Below are 12,807 nucleotides of genomic sequence, written 5' to 3'. Positions count from 1 at the left end.
GGAGCCAAACCCAAAGTAGAGACCGACTCCACTTTACCACAACCCCGGACCGTTCCCCTGGAAACGACGTCGGTGAAGGTGGGACCGCTGTGATGTCAGCTCGTCACAGAACGGCAATCTGTATCAGCAACCCAGGAGGTGGAGCAGAGTGAGCTGTCAACCAGTGGAACCGCTGAGAAATTGCGAGCATTGTCACAGAGTGGGTACTGCGTGGAATTTCCGGGAACGGTGAACCCACCCAGTGTTATAGACAGTAATATTCACATTTTAATTTGACTCTTCGGTCTTATAAATACCTAATATTTGTATTTTGTATATTTTTGTGTGGATAATCTTTATAGTTTAGTGTAAAAAAAACTTCCATAGAACCATAGAACATTACAGCACAAAAACAGGCCTTTAGGCACATCTTGTCTGTGCTGAACCATTTTTCTGCAGGGTCCCACTGCCCTGCAACTGTGCCATATCCCTCCATACACCTCTCATCCATGTACCTGTCCAGGTTTTTCTTAAATGTTAAAAGTGAGCCCGCATTTACTACTTCATCTGGCAGCTCATTCCACACTCCCACCACTCTCGGTGTGAAGAAGCCCCCGCCCCCCAATGTTCCCTTTCAACTTTCCCCCTTCACCCTTAAGCCATGTCCCCTAACCTCAGTAGAAAACGCCTGCTTGCATTCACTCTATCTATACCAATCATAATTTTATATACCTCTGTCAAATCTCCCCTCATTCTTCTATGCTGCAGGGAATAAAGTACCAGCAATATCCTTCTAAACCTTCTCTGCACTCTTTCAAACTTATTAATATCTTCCTGTAATTCGGTGACCAAAACTGCACACAATACTTCAAATTCGGCCTCTCCAATGCCTTATACAACCTCACCATAACATTCCAACTCTCAGACTCAACAGTCTGATTTATAAAGGCCAATGTACCAAAAGATCTCTTTACAACCCTATCTACCTGTGACGCCACCTTTAGGGAAATTTGGATCCGTATTCGGAGATCCTTCTTTTCTAATTAACTCCGCAGTTCCCTACCATTTACCTTGTATGTTCTACCTTAAATTTTCCTTCCCAAGTGCAGTCCCTCACACCAGTCTGTATTAAACTTCATCTGCCATTTTTCAGACCATTTTTCCAGCTGGACCAGAGCCCTCTGCAAGCTTTGAAAACCTTCCTCACTGTCCACTGCACCTCCAACCTTTGTATCTTCAGCTAATGTGTTGATTCAATATACCACATTATCATTCAGATCATTGGTATAGATGACAAATAACAATGGACCCAGTACTGATCCCTGTAGCACACTACTAGTCATAGGCCTCCACTCAGAGAAGCAGTCCTCCACTACCACTCTCTGACTTCTCCATTGAGCCAATGTCTAATCCAATTTATTATCTCACCATGTATACCTAGTGACTGAATCTTCCTGACTAACCTCCTATGTGGACCTTGTCAAAGGCCTTAATGAAGTCCATGTAGACAACATCCACTGCCTTCCCTTCATCCACTTTCCTTGTAACCGCCTTGAAAAACTCTAATAGATTTGTTAAGCATGACCTGCCACACACAAAGCCATGTTGACTCTCCCTAATAAGTCCCTGTCTATCTAAATACTTGTAGATCATATCTCTTAGTGCTCATTCCAATAATTTACCAACTAATGACGTCAATCTTACTGGCCTATAATTTCCCAGATTACTTTTAGAGCTTTTTTCAAACAACAGAACAACATGAGCTATCCTCCAATCCTTCGGCACCTCACTGTAGATAATGATATTTAAAATATATCTGCCAGGGCCCGTGCAATTTCAATCACCAGTCTCCTTCAAGGTCCAAGGGAATACCCTGTCAGGTTCTGGGGATTTATCTACTCTGATTTGCCTCAAGATAGCAAGCACCTCCTCTGTATAGGCTGTGAGGCTTCACTACTTGTTTGCCTTATTTCCATTGATTCCATGCCAGTTTGCTTAGTAAATACAGGCACAAAAATACCCATTTAAGATCTCCCGCATTTCTTTTGGTTCCATACATAGCTGACTACACTGATCTTCAAGAGGACCAATTTTATCCCTTACTATCCTCTTGCTCTTAATATACCTGTCGAAGCTCTTTGGATTATCCTTCATCTTGACTTCCAAAGCTACCTCATGTCTTCTTTTTTCCGTCCTGATTTCTTTAAGTATTTTTTGTACTTTTTATGCTCCTCAGGTACCTTATTTGCCCCCTGTTTCCTATACATGTCATACATCTCTCTCTTCTTCTTTATTAGATTTCCAATAACCCTAGAGAACCAAGATTCTGTATTCTTATTCACTTTGTCTTTAATCCTGACAGGAACATACAAAATCTGCACTCTCAAACTCTACAGGCTTTATACCCAAATGACTCATCTCCATTGAAAGCCTCCCTTTTACCAATCACACCCTTGCCAGAGAACAACCTGTCCCAATCCACACTTTGTAGATCCTTTCTCATTTCTTCAAATTTGGCTTTTTTCCAGTTTAGAACCTTAACCTGAGGATCAGATCTATCTTTATCCATGATCAAGTTAAAGCTAATGGTGTTATGATCACTGGAACCAAAGTTTCCCTTACATACACTTCCGTCACCTGTCCTAATTCATTTCCTAACAGGAGATATAATATTGCATCCTCTCTAATCAGTACCTCTATATATTGATTTAGAAAACTTTCCTGAACACATGTTACAAATCAAAACTTGTCTAGACCTTCAACAGTATGGGGTCCCAATCAATATTTGGAAAATTAAAATCCCCGAATGTCACAACTTTACGTTTCCTGCAGTGGTCTGCTATCTCTCCACCGTTTGCTCCTCCAAGTCTCACTGACTATTGGGTGGACTATAAAACTACCCCGTTAATGTGGTCATGCATTTCCTGTTTCTCAGCTCGACCCATATGACCTCAGTAGACAAGCCCTCCAATCCGTCCTGCCTGAGCACTACTGTAACATTTCCCTGACTAGCAATGCCACCACCCCCCACCACTCATCCCCCCGCCGCTATCACATCTGAAAGATCAGAACTCTGGAACCTTAAGCTGCCAGTCTTGCCCCTCCTGTAGCCAAGTTTCACAATTGGCTACAATGTCATAGTTCCACGTCAGTTCCCACCCTCAGCTCGTCAGCCTTCCCCACAATACTCCTCGCATTGAAATAACAGACCTCAGAAGATTACCGCCGCTCTGCTATCTAATCTGGCATTCTGGTTCCCATCTCATTGCAAATCTAGTTTAATCCCCTCTCCCCATAACACTAAAATAACCTCCCTGCAAGGATATTGGTCCCCCTGTAGTTTAGGTGTAACCTGTCTCTCTTGTATAGGTCCCAATGACCCTGCAATGTGAAACCCTGCCCCCTACACCAGTTCCACAGCCACGTGTTCATCCTGCAGAGCATCCTATTCTTACCCTCACAGGCACGTGGCACAGGTAGGAATCCTAAGATTACCACCCTTGAGGCCCTGCTTTTTGACTTCCTACCAGGCTCTCTATATTCATTCATCAGGACCTCCTCACTCTTTCTTCGTATGTCATAACCTCATAAAACATTGTAACTAGACCACTGATCCCTTGTTGAGAAACGAAAGCTACCAAAAAACATGGTCAAAGCCAAAATTTTAATCTAAAGTAAGTTAATAGAAACAAAGCATAATACAAGCCCTTTGGCACACACATTTGTGCCGAACATGTCCCTAACTTAGAAATTACTAGGCTTACCCATAGTCCTCTATTTTACTAAGCTTCATGTACTTATCCAAAAGTCACTTAAAAGACCCTATCGTATCCACCTCCACCACCGTTGCCAGCAGCCCATTCCACGCACTCACCACTCTCTGAGTAAAAACATACCCCTGACATCTCCTCTGTACCTACTCCACAGCAGCTTAAACTTGTGTCCTGTTGTGGCAACCATTTCAGCCCTGAGAAAACACCTCTGACTATCCACACAATCAATGCCTCTCATCATCTTATGCACCTCTACAAGGGTACCACTCATCCTCTGTCTCTCCAAGGAGGATAGTCCCTTGCAACCTTTCTATGGCTTCCACATCCTTCCTGTAAGTGAGGAAACCAGAAATGAGCACAGTACTCCAAATAGGGTCTGACCAGGTTCCTATACAGCAGCAGCGTTACCTCTCGGTTCCTTAATTCAATTCCACGATTGATGAAGACCAATACACCATACGCCTTCTTAGCCACAGAGTCAACCTGCGAGGCTGCTTTGAGCGTCCTATGGACTCGGATCCCAAGATACCTCAGATCCTCCACACTGCCTAGATTCCTAACATTAATACTATATTCTACCATCATATTTTACCCAGCAAAATTAACCACTTCACACTTATTTGGGTTGAATTCCATATGCCACTCTCAGCCAGGTTTTGCATTCTATCAATGTCCCGTTGTAACTTCTGACAGTCCTCCACACTATCCACAACAAATCCAACCTTTGTGTCATTAACAAGCTTGCTAACCCATCTCTTCAATTCCGCATCCAGGTCACTTATAAAAATCACAAAGTCCCAGAACAGATCCCTGAGGCACACCACTGGTCAGTAAGGCACATACGGAATATGACCCGTCCACAACCAATCGTTGCCTTCTATGGGGAAGCCAGTTCTCGATCCACAAAGCAATGTCCCCTTGGATCCCATGCCTCCTTATTATCTCAATAAGCCTTGCATGGTGTACCTTATCAAACCTCTTGCTCAGTTCTGGGTTCCTCACTACAGGAAGGATGTGGAAGCCATAGAAATCCTTGTACCCTATATTTACTGTTCTTCATTCAACAATGTGGTTAGTCACATCCTCAAAAATTCCAATCAGGATCGTAAGCACAACCGGCCCTTGACCAAGCCATACTGACGGCAACTACTCCTATTTATTATACCTTTCCAAACGTTCATAAATCCTGACTCTCAGCATCTCCTCCATCAACTTACAAACACTGAGGCAAGACTCACTGGTCTATAATTTCCTGGGCTGTCACTACTCCTTTTCTTGAATAAAGGAACAACATCCGCAACCCTCCCATCCTCCAGAATCTATCAGGTCCCCATTGATGCTGTGAAGATCATTGCTAGGGACTCATCAATCACCTCCCTTGACTCCTACTGTACCCTGGGTTACATTTCGTCTCGTCCTGGTGACTTAAACAACTTGAAGTTTTCCAAAAATCACCAGCACATTCTCTTTCTTAATATCTACATGCTCAAGCTTTTCAGTCTGCTTCACGCCATCACTACAATCAACAAGATCCTTTTCCATGGCGAATACTGAAGTAAAATATTCATTAATGTATCTCCACTATTTCCTTCGGTTCCATACACATTTCCCCACTGTTACACTTGATAGGGCCTAATCTTTCACAACTTATCCTCTTGATCTTCATATACTTGTAGAAAGCCGTGGGGCTTTCTTTAATCCTGTCTACCAAGGCCTTCTCATGACCCCTTCTGGCTCTTCTAATTTCCTTTTTAAGCACCTTCCTGTTAGCCTCATAAACTTCGAGATCTCTAATATTCCTTTGCTCTCTGAACCTTTTGTAAGCTTTTCTTCTCTTCTTGACTAGCTTTATTACAGCCTTTGTACACCACGGTTCCTGTACCCTACCATAACTTCCCTGTCTAACGGGAACGTACCTATCCAGAACTCCACACAAATATCCCCTGAACGTTTGCTACCTTTCATCCGTACTTTTCCCTGCGAACATATCTTTCCAATTTAAGCTTCCAATTCCCTGCTTGATAGCCTCATAATTCCCACTTACTCCAATTAAATGCTTTTCTAACTTGTCTGTTCCTATCTCTCTCCAATGCTTTTGTAAAGGAGATAGAATTATGATCACTAACTCCAAAATGCTCTCCCACTGAGAGATCTGACACCTGACAAGGGTAATTTCCCAGTTGTTATCACAGTGCACATATTTCACCATATAGTTCAAAGTTCAAAGTAAAGTTAATTCTTACAGTGCATACACGTCACCACATTCAACCCTGAAATTCATTTTCTGCAGGCATTCTTTGCGAATCTATTGAACAGTGACTGTGAACTGTAAATATGAGGAACTATACACTGTAAACAAACAGTGCAAATGCAGAAAAATAAATAGCAATAAATAATGTGCATGAAATAACAATATAACAGAGCCCCTAAAGGAGTCTTTGCACGAGAGCCACTGTCCACTTTACTTCAGGCCCCTGATGTTTGAGGGGTGGTAACTGTTCTTCAACCTGGTGGTGCGAGTCGTCAGGTACCTGCACCTGTTTTTCTACGGCTATTTTTCCTGTAGATGTGCTCAGTGGTTATGAATGTTTTAACCGTGATGTACCTGGGCTGAATCCACTAACTTTTGTACGATTTTCCACTCAAAGGCATTGATGATCCTATACCAAGCCGTAATCCAACCAGTCAGCACACTTTCCACCACAAATTTATAGAAGATTGGCATAGTTTTCGATGACATGCTGGATCTCTGAGAGCCCTGAGGAAGTAAAGGTGCAGTCGTGCTTTCTTCACAATAATATTCATATGATGGGTCCAGGATGGATCCTCTGACAGTGACACACTGGAATTTAAAGTTATTGACTCTCTTCACCTCTGATTGTCCAATAATTACTGGCTCATGGATGTCTGGTTTCCCTCTTTTGAAGTCTCCGATCTGTCCCTTGGTCTTACTGACACTGAGCGAGTGGTTGTTGTTATTATGCCACTCAGACAAACTTAATCTCTGGAGTCTTGCTCTTTAGGCTCTGTCTATATGCAGGTAGGCTGAGTACTGTCAAATGATCTGAGTTAGCAAAATGCGGTGTTGGGGGCAAACAACAGGAATTCCTTATCGTAGTGCAGTAGAGGTCTAGTATGTTGGGACTTCTGGCACAATAGGGTACTACTTTCACATTCATTTTCTTTCAGGTATTTACAGGAAAATAAATACAATGGAATACATGAAAACTATAAACAGCAAAGACTGACAGACAACCAATGAGGAAAAGACAGATCATTCAAATAATAAAAAAATATATTGTACAGTGAAATTCAATTGTAGAATACTTGTAAGTGTGTCTGCAGATCATGGAATCAGTTCAATGATATACATGTGTCATTTCAAGGCCATGCCTGGTGCAGGGTGATGATTCTTCCTGGTGCTGGTGGTGTGCGAACTAAAGCTCCTGTCCATCCATCCCATGGCAGCTGTGAGAAGAGCGCATGAGGTGACTGAAGGATGTTGTTGATGATGGATGCAGTTTACTTTTAGAAGTGCATCTTGTAAATGTACTGAATGATGGGGAGGGTTTTGCCTCTGACGAACTGGGATGTATCCACGAGTTAGAAGCATAGAAAAGCTACAGCACAATACAGGCCCCTCAGCCCACGATGCCCTGCCAGACCCGTACTTATTTTGGAAATTACCTGACGTTACCCATAGCCCTATATGTTTCTGAGCCCCGTGCACCTATCCATGAGACTCTTAAAAGACTCCATTGTATCCGCCTCCACCAGCTTTGACGGCAGTCCGTTCCACACACGCACCACGCTCTGTGTAAAAACCTTACCCTTGTCATCTCCACCAACTTCTTGTAGACCTTTCCTTTTTATTCCTGATTATCGTGTTACCATATTAGGCCATGATGAAAATTGTTAGGTTACCCTCCACTGTGCATCTCTTTATGTCAAAATTTTAGCTGTCATGCTGACTATACACAGGTAGAGTCGCTGCCTTCTTTATAATAGCACTTAATGCTAGTCCCAGGACAGACGGTCTGAAATGATGATGCTGAGAAATTTAATGATACTGACTCTCTCCATCTCCAGTCCCTGATGATGACTGGCTCATTGATCTTCCTTCTCTCGTCAGTGATCATCTCTTTGGTTTTGCTTATATGGAGTGAGAGGTTGTCGTTGTGCATCATTCAACCAGATCGTTCACTCCCTCCTGAGTGCGAATGTGTCACCACCTTTGGTTCATCCAACAACAGTGGTGTCATCTGCACACTTAAATATGGCAGTGGAGTTGTACTGAGCCACACAATCACGGGTATAAATGAGTAGAGTAGTGGACAAAGCACACAGCCTTGCGCTACATCAGTGCTGATGGTGATTGTGGAGGAGATGTTGCAGACTTTGAATGCAAAGTCTTCACTGTGGAAAGAAAATAGAAATTACATCTGAGAGAGATGATTAAAATCAGCAAAATATCACAATGAAAATGTTACTTTTTCACAGAAATGTGAAAACCGGGACCCACTTGTCTACGCTTATACTTGTCAATCAGCAATGAGTATTGTGAGCAATGCTGGGCCTTTTATCCAAGGAAAGATGTGTTTGCATCAGAGAGGGTCCAGCGCAGGTTCACGAGAATGGCCCCGGGAATGAAAGGGTTAACATATTTGGAGCATTTGATGCCTCTGGCCCTGTACTTGCTGGAGTTTAGAAGAGTGAGGGGAGAGTCACATTATAACCACTTGAGTGAACGTGGAGAGGATGTTTCCTGTAGTGGGTTAGTCCAGCACCAGATGGCACACACTCAGAATAGAAGAATGTGTCCTCAGAACAGAGATGAGAGGACATTTTTTTCAGCCAGAGGGTCATGAATCAATGGAATCCATTGTCAAGAGTGGAGGACGCCACACAGTAAGCACTGGATACGGTCAATTGACAAGGTAATCCACGGCCTCGTCCACTGTTGCGATGAGGTCGCACTCAGGTTGAAGGAGCAACACATTATATTTCAACAATCTGATGACATGAACTTCAATTTCTCTAACTTCAGGTGATGTCCCATGCCTCCTTCACCATTCCTCATTCCCTTTTCCATCTCAGATTATCTTCCTACCTGCCCCTCACCTCCCTCTGGTGTTCGTCCCTGTTTTCTTTCTTCCGTGGTTTTCTGTCCTCTTCTACTAGATTATCCCTCTCTAGCCCTGTATCACATCACCAGCTCTTTACTTCACCGCCCCCTCTCACAGTTTCGTCCCTCACCTTGTGTTTCTTCCCCTCGGTTCTAACTCTGACTCTTCATCTGTTTTTCTTCAGTCCTGCTGAGGGGACTCGGCCCGACTGTACTCTTTTCCATAGAGTCTTCCGGGCCTGCTGAGTCCCTCCAGCATTTTGTGTGTGTTGTTCAGATAGAGGTGATGATATCAACCGGTTTGCAGGTGAAGGTTTGCTTCTCCTGGATGGACTATTTGGGTTTCTGAATGGTGGTGCAGGGGAAGGTGTAGCACATGTTCTGATAACAGGGATGTGCCAGCAATGAGATCGGTGGAGAGGGATGGATGGACAAGGGAACCACGGAGAGAGTGATCCCGGCTGAAAGTGGATAGTGGGGCAGGTAGAAGGATGTGTTTAGTGCTGGAATCCCTTTGAAGATGGTGGATATTACGTAAAATGTTTTGCTGGATAGAAGCACACGGGAGGTTGTAAGCAAGGACAAGGGGAACTGTAACCGTGTTATGACAGTGGGAAAATGGGGTAAGGGCAAATGTCTGAGAAATGGAGTGGATATAAGAGGGTGAGAGCAGCAGCAATGAGAGAGGAAGGGAAACCTCGTTCTTTGAAGAAGGAAGACGTCTCAATCTTTTACCCCTGCCGTGTCCATTACCAACATCCCCATGTTTGATAAAGCGAATCAAGGATCTGCACAATCCGTACATTTGGAATGGCTTGTTTATTTATTTGTTTTTTGCTAAATAACGCTATACATTCTTCAAAACAGAAAAAGTACCAATAACAAGCGGGTGAGAACTCCAATGCTTGTAAAGCAGGTAAAGTTGGAATTAAATTTCGAAGGAAATCGTAAATAGAATTTAATCTAGTAATGATCAGCACAATGTTATCACTGTCATTTTTTATTAAATATAAAACAATACAAGTTAAAATAGCATTTCAATTGTATATTGAAGCTGTCACAATATGTTTATACAGCAGTCGATGTTAATGAGGGAGTCCCCAATCCTCACATAAATATTATGCATTCCCTTAACGTTTTGAATCACTTGATTTCATGTGCAATTATTATAAACATGACAGAATTTTACCTCCCTCTTTTCGTCTGGAAAAAATAACAGTCCTTAATGTTTAATGTGAATAAGTGTGAGGTTATCCACTTTGGGAGTAAGAACAGGAAGGCAGATTATTATCTGAACGGTGTAGAGTTGGGTAAGGGAGAAATACAAAGAGATCTCGGAGTCCTTGTTCATCAGTCACTGAAGGTGAAATAGCAAGTGCAGCAGGCAGTGAAGAAGGCTAACGTGATGTTGGCCTTTATTACAAAGGGAATTGAGTCCAAGAGCAAGGAAATCCTCTTGCATTTGTACAGAGCCCTGCTGAGACCACATCTGGAGTATTGTGTACAGTTTTGGTCTCCAGGGTTAATGAAGGACATCCTGGTTGTAGAGGAAGTGCAGCGTTGTTTCACGAGGTTAAATCCTGCGATGTCTGGACTGTCTTACGCAGAAAGGTTAGAGAGACTGGGCTTGTACATGCTGGAATGAAGGAGATTGAGAGGGGATCTGATTTAAACATATAAGATTATTAAGAGATTGGACAAGATAGCTGCAGGAAATATGTTCCAGATGCTGGGAAAGTCCAGTACCAGAGGGCATGGTTTGAGAATAAGGGGCAGGTCATTTAGGGTCTGGAATGCACTGCCCCGGAAGATAGTGGAGGCCAATTCTCTGGATACTTTCAAGAAGGAGCTAGATAGGTATCTTATGGATAGGGGAATCAAGGGATATGGGGACAAGGTAGGAACAGGGTATTGATAGTAATTGATCAGCCATGATCTCAAAATAGCGGTGCAGGCTCGATGGGCCGAATGGTCTACTTCTGCACCTATTGCCTATTGTCTATTTTCTATTCTACTTTTTTCCGGAACCGGACCTGTAACCCATTTAAAATAACATTCATTACGTTACTACAAATCCGTGTACTTCTGAAATACCTTGTGAGCGTACTTTACAAATTTATTCACTCATCTGCTTCTTTTTTGCAATACTGTGTATCTCATGTTAACATGAAGCGTGAAGGACACCCTTCATTGCAACATACCATATTAGTTGAGAGTGCATGAAAGTTACCGTATCGCTCATTCTCACACAGCGCTATTGAGAGCCTCTGACTGTGATTTACTCCAGCCTCATCAAGTACTCAGGGATACTACTTGGGTGCGTTTTGCTGTAACTGTGCCAGGGGGAGGGGGGGGGGAGAGATACAGACAATTATAGACATCATTTCCTCCTCAGTCTCTGGAACCAGGTGTTTCTTGTTAGACACTGACTTAGACTGTTCTTTCTGTGCCTTTTCATTCTCTAACTTTAGTTCGCATTCTCTGCTCCTACTGCGAGAATCAATCAACTATTTTCGTATCTCACTCTTCCAGTGAACAATCACATGACACTTAAAAGATTTCTCCGAATTCTGTCCTGCCATCTACACTTCTGCAAACACTCTCTTCTTCCATTCCACCCACTTTTCAACATATTTCATACTTTCTGCTCCATAACGCACGCCACCGGAGTTTTCTCAAGTGACCAGGACAGGGACTGTCACGTGACCATTCAGACACACAATCAAGGCACTCACTCATACTTCAGAATTCACTTTCTCACGGAATCGCTTCTTCCGGGCATCATGGATTCGAATCTAGTGCAAGGCATTCTCTATCCATCATGAGGCAATAGGATTCAATCCAACATGAGGCAACCTCTTTCCCTATTGATTCATAGGATCCAGCCCGGTCCGAGGCAGCTATTGTTTCCATCTGTTCACTCATTTAATTCAAGCCCATCTAATGCTCCTGTGTTCCTGTTGCAGATTTCCTATATTTGACAAAGATGATGGACTACTCCCCACAGGAGGAATCCTGTGTGATGACCGATCAGCTAGTGTGGATGAAATCCTTTCTATTGTACAATAATTCAAGGGTTCGGTATCTTAGAACAAGTATTTATACACTATGCAACTTCGAGATTCCTCTGCTAACGAGCAGCCACAAAAACAGGGGCCCTCCCTCTCAAAGCATAGAAACAGGAAGACCGTCATCACCCAATGTCAGAGAGAACACAAACGCAAGCGAACACCATTCTGAACTGAATTCCGCTAGCGAGCCCACAGTTCAAAGCAGAGCCCAGTGAACTTGGGGAACATTGATATCAGGGCCTTGGCACCCTGATATTTTCAGTTTGCTCCGGCACCTCAATCGATGGCCAAACGTCGGGTCTGGTCCTCGACGCCTCGATCTGATTCCCGATTCGGCACGGCGATTAGGTTTCCGTCCAAACATCGAGTTCAGTGGAATCGGTATGTGCTGGTGGCCGAGCGTCATCACCTCCATTCGGCCTTCGTCACGGCGCTGAAATTGATCGAACCTTGAGTCCGTTTCCCTCTTGGCGACCGGCCCGCCTCCTCACCTTGCTTCGCTCCTGCCAGTGCGAATTGCCTTAATGACCTAAGGTAAGTTACAGATTATTACTTACAGTATTCGTTAGTCAGAAAAAGCTGAAATAACGAAAATGTATTTCGTGTTTCATTAGCCACCAGCCAGAAATCGCTTAACGTCACCATCACCATCTTAAACCCGTTTCGAATCAGCACGCACAGAGATTATCCTGGTCACCCATAGTTATGACCCTGTTTTTGTTCCTTCCTATAATCTGCCTGTGTGGCTGATGGCGAAGAGGCCGTGTAACATAATCCCATCAGATTGATTGCCCGTCCTTAATTTTGTAGACTCACGCTTAATGCTGCTCACATTCAACTGAACACATCTCAATCCATC

The sequence above is a fragment of the Hypanus sabinus genome, unplaced genomic scaffold (genome assembly GCF_030144855.1).
Source record: "Hypanus sabinus isolate sHypSab1 unplaced genomic scaffold, sHypSab1.hap1 scaffold_734, whole genome shotgun sequence".
NCBI lineage: Eukaryota > Metazoa > Chordata > Chondrichthyes > Myliobatiformes > Dasyatidae > Hypanus > Hypanus sabinus.
The sequence above is the reverse complement of the archived record's forward strand: the minus strand, read 5'-3'. Positions refer to the sequence as shown.